At 51.0% G+C, this 27,480-nt stretch overlaps 1 protein-coding gene across 3 annotated transcripts in view; it reads left to right on the top strand.

Moving 5' to 3' along the window:
• LOC309856882 (uncharacterized protein) overlaps positions 1-27,480 on the top strand; it is a 433,358-nt gene that overhangs the window by 306,608 nt on the left and 99,270 nt on the right. For 2 of the 3 annotated variants that reach the window (XR_014307377.1, XR_014307378.1), the window contains exons 3-4: positions 24,843-24,973; positions 25,773-25,884. The gene's annotated coding sequence lies outside the window, so the exon portion shown is untranslated. Of the gene's footprint in view, positions 1-24,842; positions 25,096-25,772; positions 25,885-27,480 lie in introns of all 3 variants that reach the window. The other variant, XR_014307379.1, reaches the window with a different exon arrangement.

Raw genomic sequence — 27,480 nt, 5'->3', positions numbered from 1 at the left:
GCTGTGATACATGACCTCCGGTGGTGTCCACCAGTCCTGGTTTCCAGCAAGTGTGCGTGCACCGAGCACGTCAAGGACGCATCCCGAATGTGGCGTCTGTGACTTCACACCCAGGGGCCTCCGCATAGCTCCAAGTTTCTGGGAGCTCGTTGGCGAGTAGAGGCTGCCTTATCTTTTCTCCCCTTTGATCGAACATTCTCTTGACGCTATTCATTCAGGAGACCCCTGTCTTTCCATTTTGCTGTGGCAAATTACGTCCGGCCAACTTGCTTATCATCAAACTGGTAATAAAGAAAATCTCATTTGTTTGAGACAGTAAAAGGTTATATACATTTTAGGGGGTGGCAGGAAGAATTAAGCCCAGAAGTAAGTCTCCTTTTTACAAGGACACTAAATTTTAAGTGCCGGCTTTATTTGCTTACTAGGTGAATGACTAAGACCCTCTCCTGCTGGATTTCATTATCCTTGAGGATAGGAGAAGACTTGCAGGCTCCCCACGATACCGGATTTTCAGCACTAATAATATTCTTCCCAGCAGGTGAAAACTACTCGGTTTTACATATCGGGGACATTATTTTCATCGTCAAGTCGAAAGCTTACCTCCCATCAGTATGATACGGATCCTAGGTAATACGTGTTGGCGTCATTTTTATACCAAGGTCGCCACGAAGGTTTTTAACCTTATTCCCCGGCTGGAAGTGAAACCCACCAGTACGTTAATATGGTAATAAATTACGCTGCTCTTTGCAACTCTCTCCTACTTTGTCCGTGTTGGACCACAGAGACAGACTTTGTAATGTCACTGTTCTGAACGTCTGTTGGTCCCAAGAGAGAGCGAGTTATTCCTGAAAACATAGAAAAGGCCCGTGAAGGTGAATTTCTTTTCAGTTGGCTACTTAAGACATATCTTTAAAAACATTTTCTTCCGACCGGCAGCGTGCAGTTTGAATATATATATGTTTGCTCTCCCACACCGGTCTTACCACCTCCTGGAAATTGCTTTTCTGCCGTGTCCTGGACACGTGCCTTATTCACCAACACCTGGAGGGGGTCTGCGTGTGTCTCTGTCGACTGTACTTGTCTTCTTGAGCTGGACGAGAGACCAGAGCAAGGCGTCCTCGAACCTGTTTCGGCTGGGGGAATGGTCCGTTGAAAAGTAGACCCACCCGGTGGAGGTGGCTTCGACCCTTCTGTTCTCACGTCCCCCTAGTGGGGCTTTGGGTAATTTAGGACACTCTCCTCCGATCTGTGGAGATGCTGACATCTCTCCGTCAGGGAAGGACTCTGCAGTGCAGCCGCCCCGTGTGGGTCGGACGGTGTGTTGCAGCCCCTCTGACGGGAACTAGGATTCTGGCTTCTCTCGCTGAAGAGAGATGCACGCCCTCGGCCATGTCAACATGACGGCCTTGGTCCCATATTGGGGAAAGGGGGAATGACCATCGCGTGGAGACGGTCCTCTGCTAGTCCACGCATGCAGCAACGCAAGCTCGGTGCCGTTGTGCATAATAAAGCATTAGCATGGTGGGACATCTTTCAAAAAGTCGTAGATTGTGACTTCCGTGCACTCTTGGCACAAAACTCTGTCAGGAAGTTTAATGATATTCGCATCAGCCACAGTAAGGCGTTGGGTGACACACGATTTCCGGGCGCCGATGTTCTGTTGAAAGCTGTTTTGAGCGGAACCCCCGTAGCGTGTCCCGTGTTCCCAGACTTCACCCCCAACACTGCGTGGCTGCGGTTTCCGTGGCAAGACCCGTCTCCGGAAAGAAAAGTTGGGTGGAGAGTCGTGGCTTCTTTAACCTGATCGCGCGAAAGAGACGGCTTCCAGCTCTCTGTTTTGTGCAGAGGGCGTCAGTCTGGACCACACAGACGACGGGAAGTTAATTTTCATTGTTCTTCATCCTTTTTGGTTAGAAGGCAGGAGGCCAGGACAGGAAGGGAGCTCAAACACATTCATGCTAGACTCGCCCACAAAGGGAAGCGGGAAACCTGGGCGTGGGGGGCTGTGGTGAGGCCCGCCCCGTGACGAGGCCCGCGCAAATGACACATCGGATGACTGTCCAGCCTGGGAACCACGCCCCTAAATATTTACGCAACCCATTTGAAAAACAGGTGCACACGAAAACCTGCCCGTAAATGTTCATAGCAGCTTTAGTCTTCATCGTCCAAAGTGAGTGGAAGGGACCGAGATGCCCTTGAGTATGTGAATGCCGAGCCAACGTCGGTCTGTCGAGACCGGGGTACGTCCTTTGGAGCTTGAAAAACAGAGACCGAGCCGTCGAGCCACCAAAGAACATGGGTGAATCTGAGATGTATGTTGCCGGGGGGAAAGCCGGGGTTGAAAGGAAGCATCCTGTGTTTATCCTTCCCAGGGTGTTCTGGGAAAGGGAACGTCGCAGACACAGGAGAGCATCTGTGCAGTGCAGGGAGGGACCGACGGGTAAGGTGCGGATCCTGTAAGTCACGGGGGTATGTGCCGCCTCGTATTTGACACAACCCACAGAATGTGGCAGCACACAGTGCACTTGGCTATCTGCCACGTTTCCCGAAGTCACGGGACATTGGGAAGGTTCAGGATAGAAAACTGAGAACAACACTCCCTGAGTGCGTTACATGTTTGAGAAACCACCTGACCTCGGGGAAGGGACCGAGGTGCTCACGTCGGTCACTTTGGAAAGGAGGAGAGGTTCCGAGCTAAAGGCAAGAGAAACGGCACTCTCCTGGGCATGGACAGCTCTCTGTGCAAGCGTACAGGGGAAGGTTGTGATACCACGAGAGGCGTGTCTTGGAACTGAGCCGCAAAGTACATGGCCGCTGTGCGGCGGGAGCCTGTTTCTGTCTGTCGGAGTGGGCGGTGCAGGCCACCGAGCAAGAGGCCAGAGGAATGCATGCCAGGGTAGCTGGAGACGGCCATGTAGGTTCCCGGACGGCCTAGCGCAGACACGCGTCCTGCTTTGCTGGCCACTGTTTCCTTAACCCTCCGTGTGCTCAGGCAGACGCGGTGTTCACCGTCCCCTGCCGGGCCGGGGGGCTTCGTCGGCGTCCGGTCTGCGCCGCGGGTGGACGATGCGTTCCCTGCCCGCCGCCCAGCCGTAGCCGCTGGTGGGCAAGAGATCCGAACGCGCCCGAGTGGTTTCCACACAGCGAAGTCAGCAAACGTCCGTCCCTCTTCACGCGGCATGTTCCTCACCCACAGAGCGTAGCACGCGCGCCTGGGAGCGCGGCCGCGGGGCTCGGTGACGTCCGCCCGCCCCTGATTCCGGCAGCGCGACTGTGCGCGGGGGCTGACTCCCCTCTCGGGGGGACCCTCGTGCTCGGGGCGCCCCTGGAGGCTGTGGGCCTCAGTCCGAAACGGAAGCGTCCTTGCAAGAAAACACTCGCTTCCTGAAGGTCGTGACTTACTGAATGGAAAGTGGTGCTTCTGGGGAAACGTCCCGTGTCCTCCCTGCATTCCCCAAACGCGGAGCCCTTGGCCAGAGCCAGAGGCAGTGCCAGGGCCAGAGGCAGTGCAGGAAAGTTGGGGGCCTGAGCATCCGAGTCCGAGACCCACGTAAACACCTAGAAGGCACGACCGGAGCGTGGACCTCCATAACCGTCCACCTCCCGTGGGGACCAGACGGCGCAGCCTACTCCAGTGTGGCGCGGGGGCCGGAGGGCACGGCAGCTGGAGTCAGCGGGCCCGGGGCCGGGGGCATGGAAAGTGTCAGAGCGTCATTCTTCCTGCCCTGTACTAATGCGTGTTGAAGCCCTCATTTTAAAACCGCTGTGCTGGCCCCAGAGCGTTGGAACAAGACATTTTTTATGACGACACGCGGTGCTACAACATGCAAAGTTCACATTTTAAGACCATCCGCTTCCCGTTGAGCCTAGCAGGGCCTCTAGAGGTGGAGCTCGAGGTTCTTATTTTTGAGCGATGGGAAGGGAGTCCCTCCTCACTAGCCGGCCATCTGTCGCCTGTCCCTGGTTTAGGAGACCCAGAAGGTGAATGTCCGGGAGAAACCGCAAACTGGCACGTGGTTATTATTTCTGCCTGTCAGCTGTCGAGTCTGCACTCGCAATCGCATACTGATAGAAAACAGAGGCGACTCTTAGGAATTCCTTGCAGCGACCTAGCCCGCCCGCCAGTGGGTTCGGACCAAAGTCAAACATTGCACAGAGGCTTGATAGGGCAAGGTGGATCATAGGAGAGGGGTTTTAAAGTCATATTCTGGCATCCACACAGCCTGACACTTTCCACTCTGCAGTGCTGACCGAGGTCCACCTCCCTTTCTCTGGCCTCACGTCCCCCACCCATTTCAAGGGCACAGCACGGGAGACACCTGAACAACTTCTCGGATTCGGCTGTGCCCAGTCACAACTGGACAGTTCTCGTGATTCTGTAAACCATTTTTTTTTAAAGATTTCATTTATTTATTTGACAGACAGAGATCACAAGTAGGCAGAGAGGCAGGCAGAGAGAGAGAGGAGGAAGCAGGCTCCCCGCCGAGCAGAGAGCCCGATGCGGGGCTCGATCCCAGGACGCTGGGATCATGACCTGAGCCGAAGGCAGAGGCTTAACCCACGGAACCACGCAGGTGCCCATTTTTTTTTTTTTTTTTAGAACAGGTTCAGGCTTTTAGTAAAACTGGAAGAAGACACGGAGGTTTCCCACACGCTGCCGACCACCCACACGTCCCTCCTTCCCGCGTGGTCCACACCAGTCACCAGTCACCAGGCATTTTTTTTGTGGAGGGTGAAGCCATGTTGACACGTCGTCCTCGCCCAGAGGCCATAGTTGACCCTAGGGTTCACGCGAGGTGGTGTATGTTCTGTGGATTTGGATAAATGTGCGATGGCATATGGGCATCGTCGTATCGTGCATTCCTGCGCAGTATTTCCACTGCTCTAAAACCCTCTGTGTTCTGTTCATGTCTGTCTCCCCTTCAACTCCTACAGCGACTTGGTTTTTTTTTCTTTCCATCTCCATAGTTTTGCCTTCTCCAGTGCGTCCTATACGGGGAGTCCCACAGAACGCCGGTCGCCTTTTGAAACTAGTTTCTTTCACTTAGCAATAGTATTTAAATTTCCTCCGTGTCCCTAGTGATCTTTTAAATACATGGATCAGGTGCCATGACCCCCTTCAATTTTAAATTACTGACTTGCTCCCACTGAAAACTGACTAGTGTGTCCTCAGCGTCTTCCAACATATTTTCTGGTCCAGCGTATCCTGCGGGAAAGACCCCAACGCCATTGGCCACCACAGTGTGTCCCGCATCACATAGATGTGGGATTTACAAAAATGAGTTGGACTGCACCATTTGTAAGATTCTAACCCAAATGCTAAGAAGGGTTTGTTTTTATAAGTACAATTTACTATGCAGTGTTCCATGGCTCCAAAAAACATATGGGTTCCATCTGTATAAGTTACGAGCCATAAGAATAAAAGGAACGCCTCTGAACCCTCCAAACACCTGTGCAACTAAATTCCTTTTCTCTCATATCATCTTTCCTGTTCCTAGCGACAGACTCTGCAGTGAGTTTTGGTGCTTTTTATTATCTTGGGTGTTTTTTAATAGAGTTTTATTATGTGTACATTTGTCCCTGATTAGATTTTGTTTTGTGGGCTTTCCAACTCACTTTCATATATTGGTACTGGTGTCGTGGAGGTTATTTCATGTATAACGAGATGCATCTATTTTTTATTTAGTTCATTAGTATGTACTGGTAACGACCACCGTAATGTGCCGTGAGCATATTTCTATCCATCACCCCGAAATGTTACTTCCTCCTCCTTTAGGAGTAATAGCCAACATTGCGCTCTTACCTCCCAGAGACCGTTGACTGTAAATTCTCATTCTCATTAATCATTGGAAAAAGCACATGTAAATGCCAGTGAGATATCCGTACCCCCCGACCCAAATGATTAGAATTGAAAAGACTGACCACGGCAGGCCCCGGTGAACATTTAGAGCAGCGGGTCCCCTCGCATGGTGGGCAGGGATGAGAATTGTCACAACCACTTTGAAAAACAACTTGGCGTTTTCTTAAAAAGTCGTGCTACGTGTCGCGCTCCCCCGCCGTGCCTTCCAGAGTCCTCTCCTGATTTCCCTGAGAGATGGTGACATCCCGGTCCGCACAAAGATGCCCACGCAAATGTCATGGCCGCCGTGGTCACGCTAGACCCAAACCTGCAGTGTCGAGGGGAACTGACGTGTGACAACACCGCAACAGATCACGTGTGTTTGTGCTTTATAAACACAAAACAAAACACCGGTACCCCATGGATGCAGTGTGTAGTGACTTAATTGTTCCCTTTAGTACCAAGTTTCTCAGGTATTGCACATTGCTGTGATGGACCGTAGCTCATTAATTCTGCTCGTCGTAAACTGGTAACATTTGGCCGGCGGGTCATAGTTGACCCACTCCCACCAGAAGCTATGATCCCGGTGCTCAGGACCCCGGTCTCAGGACACCTGGAAAATATCTGCTTCTACAGCAAGGAACAATAGGCTGTAGTCTGTGAGCCAAGTCTGGCCCACCCCTTGTTTCACTAAATAAAGTTTTATTGAGACACGGCCATGGTCATTGCTCTGTGCATTGTTTCAGCTGTTGTCGTGCTAGAAGGACAGAGCCAAGTAGCTGCTCTTCCAGCCCTAAACTATTTATTATCTAGCATTTTGCAGGAATATTCTGCACAAAAACCCCTGGACCAGCGTATGAATAAAGATTTTAACCTAAAATATGAGGTAAGCAAATGTAAGCAAAGACCTCCTTCAGGCTGTTAGGTAAGGAAAGCAAAGGAAAAACAACCTTCTGAAATTATCCCAAACTGGAGCTATTAAAATTGTCCAGGACTGAACCGAATGCCTACACCAAGGCCCATTGTAGGGCACCTAAAATAATTGGAATGTTTCACTCTGTAGGGCCCAGATGCCCGTGGCTTGGGGACATCCACACCCTTTACAGGCCAGGCAGTTGTCTTGGCATCAGTCACCGCTTGGAATGGCTTTGTTCGTCAGTCTGGGGTTCCCCAAAGTGTGGATGAGGTTAGGAGAGCCCACGTGGACCCTGTCTCATCGTGACATTGGTATCCACGAGGAGTCTGTGTCTTGGGGTTCCGGTGCAAAGACGCATCCTCTGACCACGATGGCGCCTCTTCCAACAGCTAAGTTTATCTGCAGAAAATTAACCTGCCCAGACCCTGTGTTTCTTTTCATCGTTCTTCTTTACCCTACCTGGACACCATCTTTCATTCATACCAGGGAATGATTCCATGTTCCGGGGCCACCTTCCCGAAATGGGCAAAACCCCACATTTGTGGAGGTGGAGGAGGGGTTTTCTTTCAACTCCGCAAACAGGCCTCTTTCATTTCCTGAAACCATTTAAAGAACCTCTTAGTCAAAGTTATCCTTAAAACACCCCTTTTTCTGGCTTAGTAACAAAACCACCTTCTACTTGCTCTCTTTCTGTTGCTCTAAGAGAGGCCCCATTCTCTAAGAAACTAAGCCGGTGGCTCCGTGCCCGAAAAATCCCCAAATGTGGGGCAGCATCCCCTAAGGTGTTCTCGAAATCACAAACCCATGCTTCTGTGTCTCCTGGGAAATATTTAAAAGGAGTGTCCTTCTCCATAAAAATCTTTCCCTAAACATAACTGGAAGACGTAGCCTCCGAAACAAGTATTATTTTGGCAAGAAGAAAAAAAAAAGTTTCCCAGGTTCTTGTTCTCAAATTGTCTCCTTCTCAGCCTGCCAGGCCTACAGTGTACAAAAATGTGTGTCCTGATGTAACTTCATCTGTACCCTGTGATTCTCATCTGCCCGGCAGTGTGATCTGCAGAGCCGTATGGCCAGGCAGAGCCTCACTCTTGAAGCCGCTGCCTCTGTTTGCTGAGCTGAAAGGGAACGGAGATTAGGAGGCCAAAGTATTCCGGGCCCCTGTGCCAAGAATACACCTAAGAATGTGTCCCAGTGTGTCGAGCCTCTTGATAACATGGGGTGGGAGCCAGCTCCGCCCTGCCTGTAAGGTGAGAACGTGAGACTCACCCCGAAGAAAAATGTGTCCGTTGCTTGCTGGCTGCCTCTGGGGTCACAGTGACCAAAATGCTGGCCGTTAGGGACGTTCTCAAATTACGCGTCACAGCTTGGCGAGTTCTCATTGACCACCTTCTCCAAGTTCCAGAGGGCCTGCCGGGGAAAGTAAGCATCCCTGCCTTCTGTTTGGATGGGGCTCCCTAGGTGGGCACCGCGGCAGCTGGGTTCCCACCGTCTGATAGGGAACACCAATGTCCCTGTAAGGCAGGGACGAATTGTATCCGTCCCCAAGGGCAAACACCATACACGGAAGAAAGGACACGTCTGTCCTGTGTCCGGAGCCTCAGCGTAAGGATCACCTACCCCTCGGCTCTGCCCGCAACGGGCGTAGCCAATCCAGGTCCTTTGGCAAGACGTTTTTTGCTCCTTGTGTGTGCAGAGAAGTTTGTGGAGTGCTCGTGTCGCGGCCGGGTGGAAGGGAAATCCAGAATGGTCTTTGCCCTCCTGTAACGCTGTGCTACAGGATGTCCGAGCTGTTATTTCTCTAGAGAGCCTCACCGAGGGAGGCGGGTATCTTGAGGTCACAGGGGGACGTCATTATGTAGAGGGTTCGGGAGTCAAGGACCTGCAGAGTTAAGATCATTTGCATCCAGTGTATGTGCTGTCCGTAAAGATTATCCTTGATTCTGTCTTTCCTTGTTTGTTTGTTTTTGTTTTTTTTTCCCCTCCATCAGAGGAGTCGTTCTCAGAAATTTAGACTCCTGATCCACATGGTTCCACTGAAACCGTGAAAACGTAGCACTGGTTTCTGTCGTGGCTGTGCTTGCTTTAATAATTATCTTGTGCCCGAGGTATGTATTCTTGAAAATAGAGTATTTTGTGATAGTCCTTCGTATGAAGAGAGCAGCAGGTGAATCGTCCCAGCGCCCCCGTCCTGACGGCCCTCACGCCCAGGCAGACCCCGGCGCTCGCTTCTCCGGCCCTCCGTGCACTGGACTGACCCAGGGTCGGACACCTGTGGGAAGGGACCGACTCTGCCAAAATCCCCTGGCTGCGTCAGGACGCCGTTCGAGCTCAGGCTGGCCGGGAGGGGGTGAGCACGGCCGTCTGCAACAAAAAACAAGCGGAGAAGTGTTGTTACTGTGGGTCACTCCGTGCCACGTCTGCTGTTCAACCCCGGGGAGCAGGGCTAGTCTGTGCCGACCCCCAGGGTGCGGCTGGGCCTGTGCGTCTCCCCTCTTCTCGGGAGACGGAGCTTTCCAGAGCCCCTGTGTGTCGCCGGGGAGATCTTAACCTGTCAGCGGTAGAGGAAGGCATCACTCACTTCCCACAAATGTACCCCCACCTCCTAGGTGCAGTTTATTACGACTTAACAACTGTCCCAACGCAGGGGGTGTGTCTTCTGTGTGAGTCTGTGCTCGCTGTGGCACATCCGGGACATGTCCTGCCGGGAGGGCAGATGGAATCCCGTGTGCGTGTTTCTTTGCACCCGCAGAATGCGTCTCGCGCTCCGGGGCGAATCTGAAATGGTCTCTTTAGAACTTTTCCCATCATAGAGCTTGTCCCGGTCACAATCTGGGGCTTTGAAACCAATAGGGAGGAGTCTCCTTCCCCAACTTCTGAACGTTTGTCCTCGGTTATCAACACTTTGCTGTACCTGCATATGCGGGTTTCGCGGTCCAAAACCCGACCGTGGCCGAGTTTTAAAAAAACGCTAGAGTGGGTCACGGTGAGTGACAGTTGAGAAATCGGGGTAGGTGAGTGTCTGCATCCTCCTCAGGGAATGCTGCTCAGCAAATGACTGCGGGTCCACTGAAAAGGATTCCAGGGTCCGAAAATACTCCTGTCCACCTCCAGAGGGATACACATTGGGGACAGAGAAGCATCGGGTCCCTGAGAGTTTGGGGAGATTCTGACAACGGGGAATGTCGAGGCACTGCAAGTGAGTGGTCAGTGAACGAGGGCCGCAGGTTTCGGGAGGAAGCGGAAAACGGCGTTGCACGGCACACAGCACACAGCTGGCCACGTGGGGTGCCAGGAAGCATGCGTGAGGGGGTGGTCGGCAGTCCCCTGGGGGGTGGGGGTTCGGGCTGCAGTCCTGCAAGGTGTTACCGTGGGGGCAGTGGTGACGGGGACTTGAGATCTCTGCATCCTTCCCTGCAGTTGCTTGTGCCGTAAAAAGTGCAGCGAGAGAAGCTGTGTGCAGGGATGCAGGAGGAGAGCGGGAAGACGCCGGGCCTGAACATTGTCCACGGAGGGCAGGCAGGTGGGGCAGGTGGCTGTGACCTCTAGGGTCCCAAGAAGGAGCAGCAGACCTTCTGAAGAAAGGCTGAGCAGGGCGGTGTGTTACTAAAGACCGAGCTCAAATACCCAGGATGCGATTATGACCATGAAGAGGAATGTCTCCGGGGTGTCCTCCGCCGACACAGACACACAGACCCTCCGTGTTGCGTCTGGACGGAACAGAGACCACCAGCAGCTGCCCTTGCTGTTCGTGCCGGCTCGCACGTGGAATCCTGAGGCTCCCGGTCGCCTTTCTTGCACAACAGTGGAAGCCGGAATCGGGCTCGTGAGCCGATCAAAAGTATCGGTGACGGCTGTCTTTGTAGTGTCTGGAGAAACCCGCTGTTGGGTGAGATGCTAATCAAGTTTGACGTCAAACCGTGAAAATCAGAGCGGGGTCGGGTGGAGAAGCGGTTGCAATGGACCCCCGGACCTAGTAATGTTGAGGGACGCCTCACAGCCTGGCCACCAAGCTTTGCTTCCACTCTGGGGTGTCTTGGATCTTCGATCTTTTTTTCCTCTGCAGGCTTTCCCATGCGGAGGGGGCGAGGTCTACTAGAGGGCTTCCACGCCAGCTCCCCTGTGTTTGTACGAAGAGACCCCAAGAAGGCAGGCACCTGCTCTTTCCACGAGTCTGGGCTGAAAGGGGACGGCCGAGACCTGACCCGCTGCAGTGGTCCACCGAGTTCAGTGTGTCACCTGAGTGTGTCGAGTGCATGTTCGGTGACTCACTAGAAACATCATTCCTTCCCCGCAGAAAGGTCATGCCCACCTGTGGCTTCAGGATGGCTCAGCTCACGTGTCCAGTGTGAGGACGCAAGCAGTGAGCAGGGCTGTTGCAGTAGTTGTTATACTATTTATCATTACATTGTTATAAGTGTTAAAATGGCTTTACATTCGTTTTATACAGAATTCTTATTCGTTTTCCCAGCACTTCAGAGAAATGTACGAGCCCACCTGCCGAGAAACTACAATTAATAAAAGATTTTAAACTCGGTGAAAATACAAATATAAATAAATAATCACAAATACTGTGAATAATTAGGAGTACAGTGGAAATTTCCATTTAAAGATGTTGACTTCTGTCAAGTGTGGGTTTTTCGTTTCTTCTTTTTTTTTTTTTTTCAAGGAGTAGAATTGAGTAATTCATCACTTCCATACACACCCAGTGCTCATCACAGATGCTCTCCTTAATGCCCAACATCCGTCACAACAAGGATACCCCTTAACACCCCTCCACCCACTTCCCCTCTGGTCACCGTCACTGTGTTCTCGAGACTTACGAATGCATTTGATGGCCTGCCTCTCTTGTTTTTCCCTGTGTTCCTCTGTTTTGTGTCTTAAATTCCACGTAGGAGTGACATCGTAGGATGTTTACCTTTCTCTGACTGCTTTAGCTGAGCATTGTACTATCTATCCCTGCTGTGGCCCATGGCAGATTTCATCGTTTCTGATGGCTGAGACGTGTTCCGGTGTGTACACACACATCTTCATCCGTCGATGGACATTTGGGCTCTTTCCATAGTTTGGCTATTGTCCATAGTGCTGCTAAAAATATCAGGGTCCATATGTCCCTTCAAATTAGTATTTTTAAATCCTTTGGGTAAATACCTACTAGTGCATTTCCTGCATCAAAGGATGATTTTTAACTTTTTGAGGAACCCCCATACTGTTTCCAGAGTGGCTACACCAGCTTGAGTTCCCACCAACAGTGTAGGAGGGCTCCCCTTTCTCTATAGCCTCGCCAACATTTGTCATCTCCTGTGCTGTTAATTTTAGGCATACTAGCAGATGTGAGGTGGTGTCTCATTGTGGTTTTGATTTTAATTTCCCTGACGATGAGTGATGTGGAGCATCTTTTCACGTGTCTGTTTGGTAACTGGATGTCTTCTTTGGAGAAATGCCTGTTCATGTCTTCTGCCCATTTTTTTATCTAGATTATTTGCTTTTTGGAGTGTTGACTTGTATAAGTCCTTTATATTTTGGAGACTAACCCTTTGTGAGATACGTCATTTGCAAATATCTTCCCCATTCTGTAGGCTGCCTTGTAGATTTGGTCATTTCCTTCACTGTGCAGGAGCTTTTTATCTTGATGAAGTCCCAATGGTTTATTTTTGCTTTTGTCTCCCTTGCCTCAGGAGACATGGCTAGTAAAAAGTTGCTAAAAAGCCGATATCAAACTGGTTGCTGCCTATGTTCTGTTGTAGGATTTTGGTGGATTCCTGTCTCATAAGAGATCTTTCCTCCATTCTGACCTTATTGTTGTGTATAAAAGTGTAAGAGAATGGTCCAGTTTCCTTCTTCTGCATGTGGTTGTTTAGTCGTCCCAACAGCATTTGTTGAAGAGACTCCTTTCATTAGATCTTCTCTCTTACTTTGTCGAACTTCTTTCAAGTTTTAAAATGAACGATTGGGTGGTGCCCGGCTGACTCAGTTGTTAGAACATGCGACTCTTGACCTCAAGTTTGGGTTCAAGCCCCATGTTGGGTGTAGAGACTATGTTAACAAGAAAAAACAACAACAACAAAAACAAACCTGCATTAAAATTTGGGGGGGGGGAATGAATGATCAGATGCATTTCCAAATTTGTGATTTCTCAGTATTTTTAAATGCATTTATAAAGTTCAGTAAATGAAACTTTACCTTATGAAGGTCTAACAGGGTATTAAATCATCAACTGATAAGCATGGTGATGTTAGACTATTCTATAGTTGATCTTAGCCAAAAGGCCAAGAAATGATGATGTTAGACTATTCTGGAAAAAGGAAATGTGTTTGTTAAACGTTAGAAATGGTCCCTTTCAGACGTTTAGAGCTGGAAGCGTTGGATCACCTGCACGGTGACAGGTGAAGCGGAGGGGCGTTTCCACGCAAGAACAGTTGCCGGCATGGGAAAGTGCACCCACAGTTTTTGGGCACCAACAAGTTTGGGCACCAACACGGACAACAATCTGGAGAGCGTTTGGTCCTCAAAAAAGTCCTGAGCACACCAGTGGTGGCTTCTGTCCCTGCCCTTGGCAGTGGCCAGCTGAGGATCAAGCAGGGCTCTTCTGAGGAGCTTCTGTTTGTAACGCTTATTTCTGAATTCCTGTATTTGAACTCCCAAGGTCACTGGCATATTTCTTCTCAGTCTAGAAGATTCCTGCTGTGTGGACCGGTGTGCCCCAAGCAGGGTCCCCCGTCCCTTGGGGCTGCCTCCCCCGCATCCCCACAACTCTGCTCCACAGTGTGACCAGGTGGCCCAGCCCCCCGGCAACCAGGAACTGTAAGACTTCTCCCAGGTCGGGACCCTGTTACCCTGCCGTCTCCCCAAAGCCTGCCTGTCGCGCTTCCCGTGATGGGGATTCCCCGGCCACCACGCTTCACAGATGCGCGTCGTAGGAAGGGAGGGAGGTTGGGTGCGTCTTCGGTGTCTTTCAGTGTCTGCGTGGACAGCGTGCTATCCCCAACACCGTCTTTGTGAGGGCTGGGGTCTTGTTTCGGGGATCTAACGGAATGATCTAATTGGAAGGCACCAGAGTGAGGGGAAAAGCTGGAAATTCGAAGCCTTGGACTGAAGGCGGGTACTATGGAGTAGTGTGTTCCGAGTCCAAGCACAGCACGGCGGCAGGACCAGGATTGGGTCCCTCCCAGGACCTCTGGTTCTGATGCAGGAGAAGCTTGGTGCCTCCGCTTATGTGGGCACAAAGGTCCCAGGAGAAAGGTTGGGGAGGGGCTCCCGGGCAGTGAGCAGTGCGGGGAGCAGGAACAGCAGATAAAGAGTGGCCCTGTCGAGTCCTGCTGTATTCCAAATACTGCACACACACGTGCCACGGACAGACATGGGGAAAACCCTGCAGAATTCAGACGCAGACCCTGTTCCCTAAAGGCCATTGGTTTACGAACCGGCCAATGAGGGGGACGGACTCGGAACTGGTCACCGCAAGGCAGTGGGCTGTCACGACTGAAGGATCCCCAAGGCCTGAGCCATCACGGAGGAGGTCACGACCGCAGGAGCGTGGAGTAACGGTGGGTCCGGGCAGAGTCTCGGACACAGAGAGGCAGAGTTCAGGGTCAGGGCTGAAAGTCTGTGACGTCTGACCTTTGCTTTCTGAGGACCCTCTTCTTCCCGTCTGCCATAGGGGACGGCGCCCGTTGCTCTCTCTTCTCCTCCAAAGGCCTTGATCTCACTGGCGTGAGGGTTTCAAGGTTGGAAAGATCACCTGGAGTGTTAAAAGTGCCGTGTTTCCTCTCGCACCGCGTCCTGCTGACTTTAAACGTTCCGCCAAGGGCAAGACTCAGACAAATGGTGACCTCGCGGTGGGCCGGCTTTCCAGAATGATCCGGAAGGGGCGTCTCTCCCTCTTCAGCCACGCGAAGCAGCAACAGAGAGGCTCTGTGTGTGACCGAGGAGGCCACGCTTGGGTCCTTGGTCGCAGCCCTGCGGAGGTCCGGCCATCCGGGTTTGCCTCAACTGCTGTGCCTTCCGCCCTAGCACACGTCCCTGCGTGTGGCCACGGCGTCTCCCGATGCTACCGAAACACAGAGTGCGGCTTTGAAGGTTCGAGCTGTTGGTTTCTGCAGAGACCTGGGAGCGTGCGGTGACGGTTTGCATCTTTTTTTTTTTTTTTCACTTACCCTTGAAAACCGGCGGACGCCCGATTCTTTGTAGGTGACGCTTGCCCACAGCTCCTCCTCCAGCCTTAATGGTGGTTCTGAATTCAGTTTACTTTTTAGCATTTTATTTCAATACGTCTGCACCCAGAAGTTCCTTTTCTTTGTTTTTTTAATGATTTTATTAGAGAGAGAAAGGGCTGCCTTCCCTCCGGAGGCCGGGGCAGCAGTGAGGTCTTGTTTCTTCAGCCGACACTAGCCTGCGGTCCTGCTGTCACGCGTCCTTGTCCGATTCCTGTCCTCCTGCCTCCCTGTTGTGAGGAGCCCCCGGACGCTCTCCGTGTCTCAAGGTTCTTCGCAGGGTCACACCTGCAGCGTCTGGTTTCCACAGAAGGTGGCATAGTGACAGGCCCTGGGGATTAGGACATGGTCATTTCTGGAGGCTGTTCTTTTGCCTACGTCGACTCCGTGGGTGTGTGTGCACACATGCACGTGTGTGTGTTGATTATACACATTACACATGTGTGTGTGTCTGATAGATGCGATAACAACGCGTGACTTTCCCTTGTGAGGACACAGCGCACAGGTTTGAAATGGTACCAGTGCGTGCATATGAGCGAGCTCCGGCTGCCGTAACAAAACAGCACACACCTCCTGGCCTGAAGAACAAACTGACTTCCACGCAGATCTGGGTGCTGGAAGGTCCGAGGTGGAGGTTGGCCGTGGTCTGCTGTGTGAGTGCACTCCTTCGGGCTGGCGCTGGCCGCTTCTCAGAAAGTCCCGACTCGGGCGCGGAGGGACTGCGGTCTCTTGTTCTTCCTGGCGTGGCGCCGGCCCCGTCCGATGAGCGTCAACCCACAGGACCCCACTGACGCTGCATTGCCTCCCCACGGGCCCGCGCTCCACATACAGTCTCTCTGAGGATAGAGCACGATATCTGTCCACGTAGACTGGTGGGTGCAGATGGAACTTGAGCGGAAAGCTTGCCAACTGCAGATTCTGAAAGTGCAAAGCTACGGCTATGCTAGTGGGCATTTTGCTCTCCGAGTGACGTCTTGCAAACACGATGAAACCCAAAGTCTCCCTAGGTCTCTTGAATGTGATCAGGGTCGCTGATACGCTGTGTCAGCGAGTGCGGGGAAAATGTTGGATCTGTGATGGAAGCACTGGTTCCTTCCTCCAAAGAATGCTAGAGAAGAAGCTTACAAGAGAATCCGGTAATGCCGTACATAATTTCATGGTGGTGATACCCAGCCTTGATGTAGCCTCTTTTCCAACATCTCTGTTATTCTCATGGCTTGAAACACCTTACGCAGGCCCCACTAATTTCAGGAGCATAGTATAAAAGGAGACTTACTGATCGCAGCGATGTGCCGGTGAATTGCCTGCCACACTACTCGAAGGAAAAGGAAATGGTGAGTCTCACCCGTTACGCCGACCAGTACGCCGTCCAGTAAGCTCCTGGGACACACTGTTTCAAGAGAAATATAGCTCCTCTATAGAGAACCAGCTGTACTGACAATCAGCCATATTTTAGGGGAGAGAATCACTGAAGTCGACGTCGGCCGGGTTTTCAGTAATGCAACACTGTAATTCAGATCTCTTGTAGACATCACCGAGCAGTAACACTTTCTGGCCTGGTAGGGCAGGTCTCGTCTTGCTAAGTACAGATACATTTTACCCTCGGACGTACACTGGCCCATGGAAACACCGTGCTTTCTGCGTTGGCCAGCCGAAATGCAGGGATCCGCTTACGAGATACCTCCTGCATATCGTAAAATACGGCGGTGCGAGGTTATTGGAAGACCCAATCATTGGTTTGGTTAAAACAACGAAACCAACAGAGAGGATAGTAAGAAATCATATGGTGGCCTCAAGTGAAAGACTTGGTTTCCCTCCGTGTCCTAGGAAGTTAGCGACACCGGGCTCTGTCCTCCCTGGGGCACGTGGAGGCCAGTGAACGCGGCCGTCCCTGGTAGTGGTGATGTTTCCACAGATGGATGCTGAAGCCCAGATGCACGACAGGCGTCCAGGACACCAGCTTCGCGCTCGGCTCAGCCACGTGCCACCCTCACTGTTTTGTGACCAACCCGAGCTTCCTACAGATCTGGGACCAAGTGTCCCTTTATCAGAAGGGACTCACCACACTCTGTGACACAGAGCACCTAAGCTGCTTCTCTCCTAAGCCTGCTGTCCCTATGCAGTCCCTAATTTCTCTCTGCGTCCCCTTAAAATTGCTAGTATTTCAGAGTGTGCTTGCTGTCGGGCCTAGGGGGGACAGGGTCTTTAAAGGGGTAAATTAAAACAAGACCATGAGAGTAGAATGCATCCTGCACGACTAGCGTCCTTCTAAGAAGCGATCAGGACACACAGAAAGACACCAGAAATGTGTGCCCACCGAGACAGGCCCTCTGGGGGCACAGAAGACTTGCCCCCACCCAAACATAATGGGCTAATGAGCGAGGCAGGACACTGGGCCGCCGACTTGCCGCGTGTTATGCCACCCGACTCTCAGGATAACTCCTGAGAATGACCATGGCCTGTTTTATACGAGGAGCCAGGTTGAGATCTGCCCACGTTCCCAGAAACGATGCTCTTCTTCCTAGCACCTACGGACCTGTCGTCCCCTTGGCTGACGGGCCTGCACGTGGCGAGCCCTCCAGTACTGTTTGTTTCTGTTCATCTGAAATCATTTTTATGCACCTATCCTGAGATGGCCATTCTCAGCCACGCGGTTGGATCTACAGCGCGGGACGCGGTGTGGAGTCAATGAGACAGAAATACCGTACGATTTCACTCCGATGTGCCATTTAGGGAACAAAACCAATGAGCGGTGGGAAGAGAAGTGGGGGGCTGGCGGGGCGAGGAAATCGAGAAACAGACGCTTCCCTGCAGAGAGTGAGACGGTGGACGCCAGAGCGGGGAGAGACGCGGGAACCCGGGACGGGGATTAAGAGCGCCCGGACCACGATGAGTTCTTGCATCACTATGGCGGACCCCTGAGACTGATTCGACGCAGGGTGGTCACAGTACCGGAAATAAAACAAAAAGCTTGATAAAAAAAAATAGCCTCCGATGATGTCTCTCGGTGGCCAGAGCCTTATAGAAATGTACTGAAAATCCCGCAGACCCCGAAACTCCTGGCCAACAGGACGTTTCCGGAGATGCGACTGCGTTCTCCATCATCCCTTACGTGTGTTAAAATCCGTGGAATCGGAACCACTGTCGCGTGGGAGCCTTGCGACCCGCCGTGAAGTCTTCCATAAATGTCTTTATGTGCCCAGGAGTGAGGGGAAGGCATGTGACGTGAATATTGGCCTACCTGTTTGAAAGCGATTACTGCTCTTATGAATTTATTCCAGTCAGAATTGCCCGTCGTTGCAAATTGAGCACATGATGTCACATTCGTTACCCAAGGGCCATTTTCTTTCCAGGGATGACTTTAAGATGTATGTGAGATAATATGAGGGCTGTGAATGGCCAGGTACGATCTAATTCTTTGGGGTAACATTTCTTTGGAGATACCAATATATCCTAGGATCGGGGCAATCGTTTTTACAAAAAGGGATAGTTTCATTTCACGCATCCACTCATTTCAGCGACCGTCACAACCCCTAATAGCCTCCGAGCCCCCTTTTTTCCAATAAAGTGAAGAGAACGTATTTCCTTTCCATCGTTTTGTTGTAATGCACAGTCTGTGAAAATGAAAATGTGTATGTGCGTGGGATTCTAGCACACAAGAACCAGAAACCAGAAATCAGAAATCACTGTTTTGTCCGTTTCAAGTTCACTGTGGTCTGTAGCATCTTCCCGTTTTTGTTTTTGGTTTTTTTTAAGATTTTATTTATTTATTTGACAGACAGAGATCCCAAGTAGGCCGAGAAGCAGGCAAAGAGAGAGGAGGAAGCAGGCTCCCCGCTGAGCAGAGAGCCCGATGTGGGGCTCGATCCCAGAACCCTGGGACGATGACCTGAGCCGAAGGCAGAGGCTTTAACCCACTGAGCCACCCAGGCACCCCACATCTTCACGTTCTTAAATCCTGAGAGAACTGTCGGACCTTGCCCCGGGTGGAGCTCGTCCTGTCGCACCGCAGTCGGGCCACGCACGGTTCTTGTAGTTGCTCGGAAGCCCAGCTCCGACCGTAGCGTCTCCTGACCAGCTCTTCACGGCATGCTGGCATGTTCGTCCCCGCCCTTGATCTCAGCTCTGTCGCTGCCGCTTCCTCTAATTGTGCTGTAGACACGAAACCGGGACGTCCGCCCCACCGCGGCTCGGACGTGCCCTTGGTTCTCGCCGATGGTGCTTCTGGAGTCTCTCTCTGTATCGGCTTCGTTGGTCCCCGCGCCCGAGGAAATGGGTAGATCACAGCTTGGTCCTGAGCAAACTTGTGACCTCTCAACCAGATACCATCAAGCGCTTCTTTGAAATCGTGCAATCCTTTCCCAAGTCAGGGGTGCCTCGGGCCTCAATAGGTTAAACCTCTGCCTGCGGCTCCGGTCGTGATCTGAGGGTCCTGGGATCGAGCCCGGCACCCGGCTCCCTGCTCAGCGGGGAGTCTGCTTCCCCCTCTTACTCTCTCTGTACAACCATTCCTCAAATAAGGAAATAAAATCTTAAAAAAAATTTTTTTTTCCGAGTCGTCTAGTTTACGTGTGTCATTGGGTCACGTAGACTCCTCGTGGGACCTCACACCGTGGGGTCCATCCGTGTACGCCGAGTATACGCAGCAACAGTCTTGGGCTCACAGGTGATGCTTAATAAATATGTGTTGACTTAAATTTTAATAAGTGCAAATAGGAAACCGTAATGTGCTATGCTTTTTTGTTTGAGTTTTGTCAGCCGTGGCATCCTTAAAAAAAAAAAAAATCTTTTGAAGTGCTAAGATGAAAATTAGGCAAACCTCCATTCTGGGCTGCTTGAGTATCGTTAAAGAATTCCGAACCTTCCGTTTTTTTAAAAGCATATAATTTGTGGGCATTATAAAAAACTCCTTTGTTTTCACAAGTCAACATTGTTAATGCAGTCTGTCAAAGCGCCTTCTCGCAAAGTTGCTTTGAGGAACGTGCCAGCCCCGTCACTTTCTTCTAAGGGGGAAGACAAGAAAGAGAGAAAAGAAAAAAAAATTTTTTTTTCTCTGCAGCCGCAAAAAAAGTAAACAGAACAGGTCTAGACTTTGCTGCATATTTTTAGATCCCAGGTTGCAAATAATGTGGTGGAACATTCTCCTGAGCCCGGAGTCTACCTCCAAATTTGCAATTCAAAAGGTCTTTGTTTTGTAAGCGAGCCAGACTGGAGGGCATAGTCACCGTCCAGCTAGGAAGGTGGTCCTCGGCCTGCCCAGCCTGAGCCCTGGCACGGGGAGGTGGTGTGCACACGTCTCTCCTGCACTCCTGCACCCCGAGAGCTCACCTGTTAAGACTTCAAGCACTGGGTCTCGTTGACCTGTGAAATGACTTACACACACACACACACACACACTTAGAGACAATTACTTGTACCTGACCTTGGTGCTCAGCAGCTGTAGGCTGCCCTTCCCTTCCTGCCCGATGAGCCCAGTGTCTCCGCAAAACACGGTCAGCGGAGGAGGGATTTCCAGCGGCTGTGGGATTTCCGCATTTCACTTGATGGCTGACGGGTGTCTCCGGGGGCAGAAAGATGAAGAAGAGGTTTATGACAGGAGCTGCCACCGTCCTAGGTAACACAGTGTCAAATCAAGAAGAGTCCTCAGTGACTGTGTCATTGTGTGGACACAGACAGTCCCCGCGATGTTCTCCATCCCTGGATGTCCGCGTGGGCCTGACCTGTTTTGTTCACCACCTTGCGGCAGCGGGCAACGGGCCCTTCCAGTAAAGCACCTGTCAGAATGCCCTTGCTCTGGGCCTGAAACACCTTGCTCAGGATTTCTTCCCCAACCAGGAGGTTGCAGCAGACCGATGCCCGCAGGTTGCTGTGTGTCCAAAGGAAACAGGGTGGGGAAAGGCCAGCAACCCGGGACACGGGCCGGTGCACGGAACACGAGGCCACGGCCTTTTCGGGTGGTCCTGGAAACCCCACAGGTGACAGCACACAGGCACGTCCTTCCCGAGCGGACACTTGGGTGGCTTCGTGGCAGTCTTTGTGCATCCTCAGGCTCTCTGGAAGAAACCCACACCCTTGCACTCGAGACGCAAGACTGCAGGGCGCTGGGGGAGAAGTGAAAAGCAAAGAAAGGGGGTCTGACTTTCAGGACTTCGTTTGGTCGAGCCTTGGGGTGTACTGTCACCTGCTAGCGCTTCTCCCCGCGCACGGACTGTTGGTGAGCCTGGTCCCGACTCTGGAGCACATCCTCTCCTGCCACATGCCCCACGCGACCAGCCGCACCCCTGCACGGCACCCACCCCCGCTGACTCCTCCCCGCGCAGAACAGCAGCCTCCTCTTTGCCTCTAGGAGACCCCCAACCACGATGGCGCCAGGCTCACGTCAGGGCAGAAGGACACTTCCCCAGCGCTTCGCCCTTTCCCGAAAGCAGTTCTGGGACTATTTCCTAGTCTGGAGGGGGCGAGGCCCAGAAGATAAGATTCGCCCTGACGCAAGTCGGTGGTTGAATCAAGGCCATGGAACGTGCGTGTCTTTCTCAGAAGGATGATGCTTTCTCTCTAAGTGCTTAGAAAAGCCGTGATGACGAAAGATGACCGGTGTTTCGCAGTCTTAGTCCAGCTGTGTGTGTCCCAGTGCCAACCGTCATTTCCACGAGCGAGGACTTGAGAGAGACGTGTGGAGGTAAGGGTCTGGACTGCGCCGTTTGCACTGGTTAAAGACCGCGGCACCCACACCTTTGCTCTTTGGAAAGCCGGCAGAGGCCGCACCAAAACCTGGAAGGGCAGGAGCCCCGCCTGTGTTGCGCAGCATCGTATCTGTAGAATCCTGTGTCGGGAATGAGCTTTTTCTCTTAAGCATCTGTGCATACTCAATAAGCGAACAGGCCAGCGTGAATGAATAGGGAGCCAGTTCTGGTGTTGAGAGGAAACCCGTCCATCGGGACCAGAAGCAGAGCCCCCCCGGAGCCCAGTGTAGCGGGAGGCATGCCTTCCGGGGACAGAGGGGCTCCCTGTCCCCCATGGGCATTGAGACACGCAGGTCTAAGGGCAATGAGACATGAGAACCGGGAGCAGGAATTTGACGGGGCTGAGCCTCAGAGGGGATGTCTTCCCCCTTTCGGCTTCACGGACGATGCAGTTCTGGGGACAGAACTCTCACAGGTGTTCTTGGAGGGGACACGAGCTATTCCTGACAGTCCGTCGGCTTCCCGTGACTGTTCAGATGAACGAAGATCAGCGGGGCCGCTGTTGTCACGTATCCAGTCTAGTTCGGTCTGCAGAACACCGAGGCTTAGACACTCTGTGTTCCTTGTCCCGTGACCCGGAGCCCCCCATAGACCGACTAAAATCTGTTCTTGGGTCCTGTCCAGCTTGTTTCTGAAAACCTCTTTGGTCTCCGGAGGCTCATTGTGCTTACTTAGATGCAAGCCCCTGAAGGACAGCAGCGATGGCTTGCTCTTGGTTTTCTTAAAGAATTTGTGTATTTATTTAAGAGGGAGAGACAGAGAGGGAGTGGGAGACAGAATGAGCAGGGGAGGAGGGTCAGAGAGCAAGGAGGAAGCAGGCTCCCCGCTGAGCATGCAGCCCGACGCAGGGCTCGATCCCAGGACCCTGAGATCATGACCTGAGCCGAAGGCAACACTTAACCGACCAAGCGCCCCAGAACCCCCGTGGTTTGTTCTTTGTGGTTCACAATGGCTAATGTAGATAGGGCTTGTCCTAGGTCATAGTCCTATACGTGTGTTGGGTTTTCCTTATTCAGGTTCTGTAGTTCGCCCTGGGCGCCCCCTCAAGCACATGAAGCCACGGGAGACGTCCGGCAGCTCTCTCTGTGTCTCAGCACGTCCGCCGAGGACGGGCGGTCCCCGCTCCTCGTTTGCGGCCAGCTGAGCTGTATGTGTTACTAGGGCGCAGCCTGACTCCGACTCGACCCGACTCGGGACGGTTCTGGGGCGTCTCACTGCTCAGCGGCGTGTTACGGTCTCGCTGGGTGTCGGGGTCCAGAACACCCACAGACGTTGTCGTAGCTCCTCGGCAGGGTCGTGAGGGAAGCCCGGAGGGGTGTGCTTCCCGTCGCTGCTGGAGTCTGCGGACGGTCCCCGGTTCCACAGCCCTGGAATGAGCTTGGGCAGCGCCTACCTTATTGGACATCAGGCCAAGTGGAGCTAACGTTGTCCTTCTTCAAGTTATGCCCCTTACCTGCTGCACATGCTTGCCTGTCACTAGTGTTTGCAACAGGCTTGAAGTTCCTGGGATTCCTGTGCCAACAGCAAGTATAGGAAAGGCTGGTTGGAGGAGGGTGAACTCGAGGGCTGCGCCACTGGGCGGCGTGGGGACATTTCAGAGGCACAGCGAGGACCAGCACCTGGCTAAGGTGGTCTGTAAGCTTCTCGGCGTTCCCTTTGACATCCGTTGGCTGGGGATCGCGTTCCATGACGAGGCTCCAATTTCAGGAGGTCTCAGGTCCTGTAATTAAAAGAATTGAGTGAGATTTTCTTTTCTTCCTAAGATCTTATTTATTTATTTGAGAGAGAGAGAGAGAGAGCATGGGGAGACAGTACACAGGGTGGGAGAAGCAGACTCCCCGCTGAGCAGGGAGCCCGACGCGGGGCTCGATCCCAGGACCCCAGGATCATGACCTGAGCCAAAGGCAGACGCTTAACTCACTGAGCCACCCAGATGCCCCTGAGATTGTCTCCAGGAGCGCTCCCAGTTTATAGAGTCATGATTCATCTGTGAACAGTGAAAATCCCTGAGCCTTATCTGCTTTGGAATAGAAAGCATTCATTCTTATCTCGGAGTAACAAGTCCCCTTCGAAACCCCGTGATTTCAGGAAATAAGCTGCATTTTTCTCTTTTCACAGAAGATTTGACACCAACATGTGACCTTAGCAAATGCAGTGTGGGTCATATTTGACTCTGCTCTGTCCCTAAAACCTAAGGATACATTAAAAAATTATTCTAACATCATGGAGGACATGGGGAGTTAGAGAGGAGAAGAGAGTTGGGGGAAATTGGAAGGGGAGGTGAACCATGAGAAACTATGGACTCTGAAAAACAACCTGAGGGTTTTGAAGGGGCGGGGGGTGGGAGGTTGGGGGAACCAGGTGGTGGGTATTAGAGAGGGCACGGATTGCATGGAACACTGGGTGTGGTGCAAAAACAAGGAATACTGTTACGCTGAACATAAATAAATTTAATTAAAAAAAAACAAAAAAAAAGAGCTTCTTTTTCCTGCACGGAGATGTAGGCGGTGCTCTCGTGTGAAGTAAACCCAGGCTCACAAACGTCATCTTCTCTTGCGTATTCTGCCACCTCATACCGTGCGGGTTGGAGTAAATATTCATCATAAACAATATATGATTTGGTAGGTTTTTATCAAATGCTCCACATCGTTTTAGTCACTCAGAAACACGAAACACTTAGGTTTTCGTCCCATGGAAACATTTCCTTGTTAGACTGAGGCAAGGGTCAGAGCATTCCAAGGGACCTTGGACACCATGATTTCATTCGAATAGGGTTTTGTTTGTTACTGTAAAATAGTACAATCAAGGGGCACCTGGCTGACTCCGTTGGAAAAGCATCACACTGTTGATCTCAGGGTCGTGAATGCCAACACTGGGTATAGACATTGCTATAAAAAAAAATGCATAAACTTAAAAACAAAATAAAATATTACAATCAAGAGCCAAGTATACAAAAAACAAGATTTGGGCAGTAGTTGTATTCTTGTATAAGTAACATTAGATACCAAATGTGTACGTGGATTGTACGCAAATCTATATGACTTTATTACATACACATTTTATAATATCTAATATTACATATTTATAATCTCTATATATGGTGATATATGATGTCATCTATTATTTTATTTCAGGGAACCAGCAAAACAGATACAACAGAAGAGCAATGACTCTCAGAAGGCAAGATAGTTATTGTAAGAAGCCAGCTCTGTCTCTGTCTCCACCACCTCACTGAAGGACCAGGAGGCCGACGTGTCCAACGGACGTGAGTGCATCTGCAAAGGTCATTCTCTGTGACTGTGGCTGTCTTCCTGCAGGCTTAGTTCTCGGACATGGCTCAGCCACATCCCTCACACTGGACGCAAGGAAATGTCTTCCAGAGTGTGGGTGAGCCTGTGATCGCCTCTCTCGGGGTGTGAGTTAACGAGGAATAGAAAGAAGGAAGATTAATAGAAGCCAGGTTTTCATGGTTGCAAACCCAGGGACTTCATTAAAACTCAGAGAAAGGAGCTTTGTAACAGCAATCATAAAAATGCTGACCTTGAGACAAGAATATTCAAAAAAAGTAAAGGCAAGTTTCAAAGGCTTGAATCAGGGCAGTCCCAAGAATGGCTGAAATGGCCGTTGAGCATGGAAAGCTAGTGGTTCCAGTGCTTTTAAACACTGGGGCTGCATTGCCACTTGACATTTTAAATTATTGTTCGGGAAGGTGGTTGCAAAGAATTGCCTGGTGATTTGTTATTGTTCTGTCGGGTTTTTGTTTTTGGATAGTCATTTTGCCTTAAATTTAGAGAATGCTGTCAGTGAGAAATACTCTTTTGGATACAACAGTTTGATGAACGACCAAGATAGGAAGGGGTCCTCTTCTCTCTGTTTTCGTTTTCTCCCGCAGCCCCACGATGTGGTGCGTGTCAGGAGGTTATTGGTCCGAGTCTGCCTCTGTCTCTGCCGGGGACCGCTCTGAGTGATGATAGTGTGCTACTGCCTGAGTCTGTCAGGGCAGCTCCCACAGAACTCCGCAGACTGGGGGGGGCTTATAAACAACAGACATTTCTTTCCCACAGGCTGGAGGCCAAATGTCCTCCATCATGACACCGGCATACTCAGAATCGGGTGAAGGCCAGCTCCCCGGGTCAAGGACAGCCGTCTTCTCCTGGTGTCCTCGCACGGAGGAAGGTACGAGGGAGCTCTCTGGGGTCTCCTTGAGAAAGGTGCTAGTGCCATTGACTAGGGTGCAACCCCCGACATAGTCATCCCCCAGAGGACCTCGTCTCTAACGGTAGGGCTCACCGTTTCAACACATGAAAGGCGACAGGGCAGGTGGCAGTAACACTTAGAGATGGGGTTTTGAAAATCCAATCCTTTGAGTTATCCCGTTACCGTGCTGGTAGGCGTAGACACACTGTGAGACAGACAGCATGGAGAGTCGATGTAAACACGATGGGGCAGTGAGCCTCGGTCCGTGTTACATGAATCACCCCCAAGGTAAGGACCAGGAGAGTTCCAAGGCCAGGGTGAAATCGGTGATCTCAGACCAAGGAGATTGGCTCCATCCCTTTTGGTGTTTCAGATGATAAGGAACCCAGGAAGGCATTCATCCAGAAAACCTGTTATGCACCCCCATTCGCAAGAAGCAAACTGTTGAGGGTTATTGGCTCCTTAAAATAACAGATACAAAGGTAGTCCTAGAGAAAGAGATTTAAAAACTGCTTAACGTTTCTTCCTCAGCATAAAAATGGAACCGCTGTTGTCCACCGGGAGTCTTCTTTCACTCACCATTCACTGGGCCGTTTTACCGTGAGTATTGGTCAAGCACTTACTATGTACCAAGGAGGAAGCTTTGAGGAGAAGAGAGGGAGCAAAACCAAAAATCCAAACAAACGTCCCATTTTCTGCATCATGGAATGTATAGCCTCTTGGTCAATCAAAGGTTAAGCGAATGATTTTTAAAATGTGAATTATGTGTCCATTCCGTGACAAGATGGGGTAATTTGGGGGGCATGCGTTTGGGAATCAATGAATCAGGTTCTGTGGGAGTAACGTTGAGTGGAGATCAGACGGAGTCAAGTGAAAATTTCTATGTCAAGACAAGGTCACCTAAGGCAGTGCCTCAAATACTCTTGATCCTAGGAAATATAGCCCGGTGGTGCTGTGCTTAGTCACCTAGTGGACTAAGATCTCAGTACCCATCATACCACATGTTCTCTGCTCATTGACTTAAGAAAAAACTCTAAGGTGGTTTAATAATTTGCAGCATCTTTGACTTACATTTGGGGGATTTCATTCAGCTTTCTTTTGTAGGGATGTCATTTATATATGTGCGTTTGTCATTTGACAGAAGTAAATTATTATTTAATCAAACTCAATTAACCCCCAAATAGCTCTCATTTTATATTATTATTTTATATTATTATAATATTATCTTATTTTATATCATTCAAATCTATCCTGTTAAAATAGCACCAGAAAACGTGTATGATGCAAGAACATCACAATTCCATATGACTCTGACCTCTCCAAACACATTTTAGAAAAAATGCTGAGAAATGTGTCATAGCTGGGGTTTTTTTGCCCCCTAACAAGAACAAAGACAGATATATCTAGAGATTTATTAGCAAAACATGCCTCTGTGGCAAAATTATTAGGAGTCTAAGCCTTGAGATTTACAGAAAGCAAAACAAAACAGGAAAGAAATCTTCTTCATTAACCCTATCATTCACGAGATAGAGCATTTGAGAAAACAAAGTACAGCACTCGAGATTTCGGCACTAG

The sequence above is a fragment of the Mustela nivalis genome (genome assembly GCF_964662115.1).
Source record: "Mustela nivalis genome assembly, chromosome: Y".
NCBI classification, from domain to species: domain Eukaryota; kingdom Metazoa; phylum Chordata; class Mammalia; order Carnivora; family Mustelidae; genus Mustela; species Mustela nivalis.
Note: the sequence above shows the minus strand (reverse complement) of the source record. Positions and strands in the feature narration are given on the sequence as shown.